The sequence below is a fragment of the Sabethes cyaneus genome, chromosome 1 (assembly GCF_943734655.1).
Source record: "Sabethes cyaneus chromosome 1, idSabCyanKW18_F2, whole genome shotgun sequence".
In the NCBI taxonomy this organism is placed as follows: domain Eukaryota; kingdom Metazoa; phylum Arthropoda; class Insecta; order Diptera; family Culicidae; genus Sabethes; species Sabethes cyaneus.
Genome location: NC_071353.1, coordinates 158,103,338 through 158,109,414, shown reverse-complemented (window position 1 = coordinate 158,109,414; position 6,077 = coordinate 158,103,338). Strand labels below are relative to the sequence as shown.

The window sequence follows — 6,077 nt, the reverse complement described above, 5'->3', positions numbered from 1 at the left end:
GTCGGTCGCAGCCGCAACCGGCGTTGCGAACTGCGAGGGGGAATGTTTGTGCAGCGTACGCTGCTCGCGTGTGGATGTGGATAGATGAGGGGGCCTTCCCTTTCGCAACTGTGAACTGAACACGATGCAGCGTTTGCGGCGTTGCACACACAGTGATAGACCACGGGGGCCTATGTACTACTAGCCGTCGTCGTCGTCTTCGTCGTCGTCGTCGTCGTGGCTCTATGTGGTCGTACGGCGTATGGCGGAGAGCCTCTATGTGCGCGCCTATGTGTGCTGGCCGCAATGAGTGCGATTTTTCCCTAGCACAGAAACGCAACACTGCGTTCTGTGTTCAAACGTCAGTTCAATACAAGTCGCTGTTCGGCCGCATCGTAAGTGCAGCAACACCGCCGCCGCCGCCTGCTAGTCGAGAGCGGAGCGGATTAATTAGAAGTGTTTTTTTTTCTTCTATACTGTGTGCCTCCGCTGGCTACTACGATTTGCCTCAACGCCGTCGCCTCCTGTGTGTGCCTTCTATTATTTCTTTTTTTTTTGGGAAGCCGAAGGCTTCTTCGCTCTTGGACTTGCTGGTGATCCGACGGTTGATGATGACGACGAGTACGAGGACGACGTCGACGACGGCGAGGTGTACTACGATCTCTCATCACACACACGTCACACACAACACGACGGAGTTCTTCCTCTGGGTTGGAGTTGGACCAATCGACCACCGACCAGTTCAGATCAGATCAGGCGGACTCTAGGACGTGTGTGGTACATGGCTCCGGAGCCTCCGCGCGAACCGAGTAACCCGAAGGCCGAAGAAGAGTGTGTCCAACATTTAGTATAGTTTTTTTTTCGGGGATTCTGATCTGGTTGGTCCTGCGGACGGGGACGTTCCGCTCCGCGTCTAGATTCAGTGTGTGCTACTTTTTATTGCCAGCGATTCCTGTGCACTCCTCTGGTGCTTCCGTGGGAGGAGAAGTGTGTGACACGGAGAAATTGTGTGGTGACTGCCTGCCTGCCTCTTGTGTGTACGACGGAACACGGATCAACCGATAACCGAAGAGCGCGCGCGGCGGTAGCCGTCATGTGAGTGTGTGTCACGGCTAGTTTTCTTCTAGCCGTTCTTGGACGAGATTTTTTTTTTTTGGCTCGGGAAACTTTCCAACTTCTAAGCCTAGGACTACGATTACACCGCTCGCTGACGTTTATTAAAAAATTAGACAGTGAAGAAGAAACACACGCGACTCCACACTCCAGTGTCCAGTGCTTCGGAAGTGTTGTCCAACCGTTGTTGATCTCGCTCGGTGCTTGCCACCACGGAAGTGTTTTCGGAACTTAGCTCCGGAGGAGACAGAGATAGTTTGTGAAGAGTTGATTAACACGGATTTACACCCAGTGACTGTGTGACAGAGTGAGGCACCTTCGCTAAGCGGCTGGCCTACTAGATTGCAACTGTTTGGCTAAGTTTTTTTTCCACCTGAAAAAAAAGTTTGAGCAAAATTCCAACAATTTCACCGTTAGCGACGGTGCCCTTCCGCGTCCCAAAAGCCCTAAGCTAACCAACCCCCTTTTTCCGTTTTTCTTTTGCAGTTATACAAAATCTTTTCAGTTTTTCCCTAAATTTCAAAACAAAAAAGCAACAAAACAAAAAGTCGTCAATGTTTATTAGAAGAAAAAAAAAACAACCAAACGCCATAAAAAATTTGAATTTTTGAATCTGGTTAAAAATTACGACATCGCGCAAGCAAAGCAAGCCAACAGGAAAAGTAAAGGGGAGTAAAATTGCATCGCCCAAGCGCCGAAACGAACGAGTAAAAAAAAGAAGTTCACAAACAGCCAATAATAATTTCGTTCAGAGTGAGAGTGTGTCATATTAACGCATTACGAAAACCCAAAAAAAATTAAAAATTAAAAGTTAAAGTTGCATCCAACAACGGCGGACCATATCATCGTGTTGTCGCGTTTGCGGTTCGTTCACGTCTCCAAAACAAGTAAAAAAAAACAGCGAAGAATTGAAAACAAAAATTAGTGGGAGGAGTGCTCTCCATTCCAGAGCAGCAGCAGCCAGCCAATCAAGGATGAAAGTGTTGTGGTTGCTGTTGTTGCCATCGTCACCATCATCATCATCATCATCATCAACGTTGTTGTTATCGATCGCGCGATCGTCCTCAGTAGTAGATCATCATCAACATCAACAGCCTAGTAGCAAGGCGGCGAAAATCGATGCAAGTGCTGCACTGCGTGACTGAATAAAAATCGAAACAAACCCCGGTTAGAGGAGGAGAAAAAAAAACAAAAATTAAATTAAACGTGATCACACATGTAACAACTTGTTGTTGCTGTTGTTCGTTGGTGAGAGATCGATCGTTCAGAAGAAAGCTCCGCCTACTTCGCGCCTCGATTATTACTGGGATTACTCTGCTACGCACACACTATAGGTAGGGCTCCACCCCTTCTCGCAACCACCAGAGAAGGCAGCCAGCCAGCTAGCTCCTCCCACTGCTCCTCCAGCGGTCGGTCGGGCGGAGAAAAAAAAAAGTGCAAACAAACGAACAAACAAAAGCAAAAAAGCAGAAAACAAACAATGTGCGTGTGTGAAATGTGAAAACAACAACAACAACGCTTACTGTTTAGTGACTTTTCCACCTGCGGTGACACGCAAACCCCCCGCGAGGACGACGACGACGACCGCAAAGCCTGCTGCTGTGATTTGATTTGATCCGCGTGCACTCACGATCAGTGCAGAAGTGCGTTTCCGTGCGTTTTTGTTTCGTTTTGGTCTCGGTTCCGGGCGTTTGTTCCGTTTTTCTCGTCGGTGTTTTTTTTTTGAAGTGTGCCGGTGCGTTGGACTTTTCTTCGCGGACGTCAAACGGCAGTAGTGATCAAGTTTTGTGTGTGCGTGCGTGCGTGTGTCACACGCACACGACGTGTGCGTGGGATAACCGATTAACGTTCCGTTCCACGTTAACGGCCCCGTTTTCCGCCGCCACAAAGGGCAGGAGCAATTTCTGATAGCAGCAGCAGCAGTGTGTGAGTGTGTGCGTGCGTGTGGGATTGGTGCGTGTGCCCACCACCGCCGACGCCGCTGGCTGCCGCCGGGTGTGATCTTCTAAGCCGGTCTAAGCCACTTTTTGGACGGCTTACGAACCAAAACAAACAAACAAAACAACAAACAATCTCCTCACGAACGAAGCCGTTCCCTTTATGGAGTGCTGGACGGGTGACGCCCGCTTGGCGAGATTTTGCGATTAAGGTAAGTCAAAAATTTGTGATATTGAATTTTTTTTACGTTTTGGAAATCATAGGACATCTCATTGCTCGTCACTTGAATTTAATAGCGTATTAGCACATTTGTTATAAAACAGTAATTGGTTAATTTGAATAATTAATACGTGCGACAGCGAAGAAGATCTTGAACATCAATTTTGACATACAACAGCTATCAGGTAGCTTGAAGTGATATTTAAGATTATAAAATACCGAGCTACAACAAATGGCATCTGTGTTCTGGGACATTAAAGGGGCCTTCGATTCAGTTTCCATTGACATTCTTTTGGATTAACTTCACCGACAAGGATTTTCGCCAATTTTGAAACAATTTTTTACATAATTTACTATCCGAGAAACACGTGCATTTCTCGTCTGGAGACTTGTCAACATCGCGAATTAATTACATGGGTCTTCTCCCGGTTTCATGGTGCTTAAACCCCCTACTTTATATTTTTTATATCAATAAAAATAAGAGACAATTTGCAGATGATATTGTAGGTTCGACTACCGGTCCTAGAGCTATCGATTTACAAAGTCCATTGTTAAAAACTCTAGTCAGTTGATCAACTTGGACTTCACAGCCCATGGCATTGAGTTTCTGTAGAAGAAAAACCTGAATTATTAGTGTTTTCTGGAAAACGTGAACCTGCTCAGTTACAACTTCTACTTATGGATGGAACGATTTCTCAGGTTTTGGGTACATAAATATCTTTGGTCTTTGGTTTGACTCAAAATGCATCCGGAAAAGTGGAAATGCCCCAGAAGGTATTTAGTTCAGAAATGTCACCAGAGAGTCAATTTTTTGCGTACAATAACCGGAACATGGTAGGGACCCAGATAACACAAGATCGTAATAGAAAGTCCTCATTAAGTCGTATGCATGTTAGTTTTACATTGGAATTGCATAATGATTAGAGTATGTCAAGGCGAAGTGTACAATAAATTGTTTTGTAGTCGTGCGTGTCGTCATATACAACTTATGGCTGTGAATTATATAGCAGTATAGTTGATTGTAACATTTAGTTATATCTTGATTGCATATTGAGGAGTATTAAGTTGCGTGTTCCAAAAACTGTTGTATAGAATGCAAGATAGAATTACAAACGATTGTCAAAATTTTTGCACGTATATTGCCTCCACTTTGGTACTTATATGTTCTTATGTGACGTGAAATATAACTTTTTCGTGCGGATATGGTTTCGTATCTCTCAGTTGCAACCTAGATATACAAACCAAATTGTTTGCTGGAGAGCTCATCCAGGAGATCTCATCAATCTGCACAAAACAACGATCATATCTGTTCTAGAATACGATTGTTACTGGTTTCGTTCCACTGCAAACATTGCATCGTTGTTTACATATCCACACTATGAGTTTAGAAGTACTGGCAGGACTAGCATTGTCAGACTTTGTCGAAAAAAACCCGTAGTTTTATCACCGAAGAAAGGGTTGTTATACTTCAAAAGTCTTTGATCGATTTTCCTAACGTTTTTGAGCTTAGGTGTGTTCGGAGAAGTTCGTTAAAAAAGTATTCTGCATCTGTTGATAATTTCCTATAATTAGATATTAAGGGGATAACACATTTGAAAAAATTAACTTTTTATAGGAACTAGCCAGCATGTTCATGTGTTCGGAAAAGTTGTAGATCTTGGAATTTCCTTAAACTTTGCTGAAGGTACTAAGTATCTGCATCATATGGTTTGCGAGATATAATTGACTTTCTGTCGTGACCCCCTTAAAATCAGTTTATTAAACTTTTTGTACACAACACCTCATCTGACAGGTTTGACATGCTCTACAAACTTTTTGATACTATCAAAATACGTAACTTTCTAGAAGGAGTAAATATCATATGTTGCGTTATTTGCTTTAAAAATTGATTTGAAGCATAAATTTTACCATTTTTACAAGTAAGTTTTTCCGTAAATAGGCACTTACTGGCAGCTAAAGTTAGCATCGCTTGAACCATCATAGAATATAGTATAAGTGTGCCAAAAATCACGGCCGGGTCTGCTCTGGCTTTTAGGAAGTTATCAGGGTTTTACCATTGAAATATGTTCATATCAATTTCACAGGACCTCGTCCACGTCTGTTTCACTATCTGTTGCAGAATTAGTGTCGTTCTGGAACTTTTGTAAAAAATTGTATGCTGCTGGTAACAACCGCAATGATTTGCTTTGGGTCGATCTTCAAATGGAAACGGATCCGACGTCATTAACAATCATCTATTCATCTGAAAACATCTTCGTTTGTCGATATTCTGTTCGGAAATCAGATTATTCAAATAATTACATACAGTTATGATTCATTACTGTTAACATACCTTGAACATTTACGGGCACGCTTTCCTCTAAAAGGTTTTATGTCTTTGTTAACGGTTCTTCCGAAAAACAACCGACCGGTAGAACAGCTGCACCTATTTTTTCTGCACCGTGAATTAAAATTCGAGGTTCCGATTACGGCATATAATACTAACCGTATAGTTGAACATATTTCATGGCTGTATCAAAGCAATAAATTCTAAAACTGGTAACATCGGCAATATTCTACTGGATTTAATGTAAACAGACGCGATGACAGTCGTGTTTCTGGCACTTGCTGTACACTGAATGCAATGGGATATCCAAGCGAACTGAAAGCTCGGTGCACAGCACCGGTCAACTCACATGTAAGTTCATAATTGAGATAATCAAAACGATAATCAAAGCAAAACTCAAAATGCCCGACCCAGACCCGGCCGTGATTTTTGGCACACTTATACTATATTCTATGGCGGTTCAAGCGATGCTAACTTTAGCTGCCAGTAAGTGCCTATTTGC

General features: G+C 43.1%; 1 protein-coding gene across 6 annotated transcripts in view; it reads left to right on the top strand.

Annotated features, from left to right (window-relative positions):
• Positions 1–409: 409 nt before the first annotated feature.
• Positions 410–6,077, top strand: part of LOC128732742 (protein tramtrack, beta isoform) — a 516,078-nt gene continuing 510,410 nt past the window's right edge. For 5 of the 6 annotated variants that reach the window (XM_053826075.1, XM_053826073.1, XM_053826076.1 and 2 more), the window contains exons 1-2: positions 445–1,016; positions 1,579–3,241. The gene's annotated coding sequence lies outside the window, so the exon portion shown is untranslated. Of the gene's footprint in view, positions 1,017–1,578; positions 3,242–6,077 lie in introns of all 6 variants that reach the window. The other variant, XM_053826074.1, reaches the window with a different exon arrangement.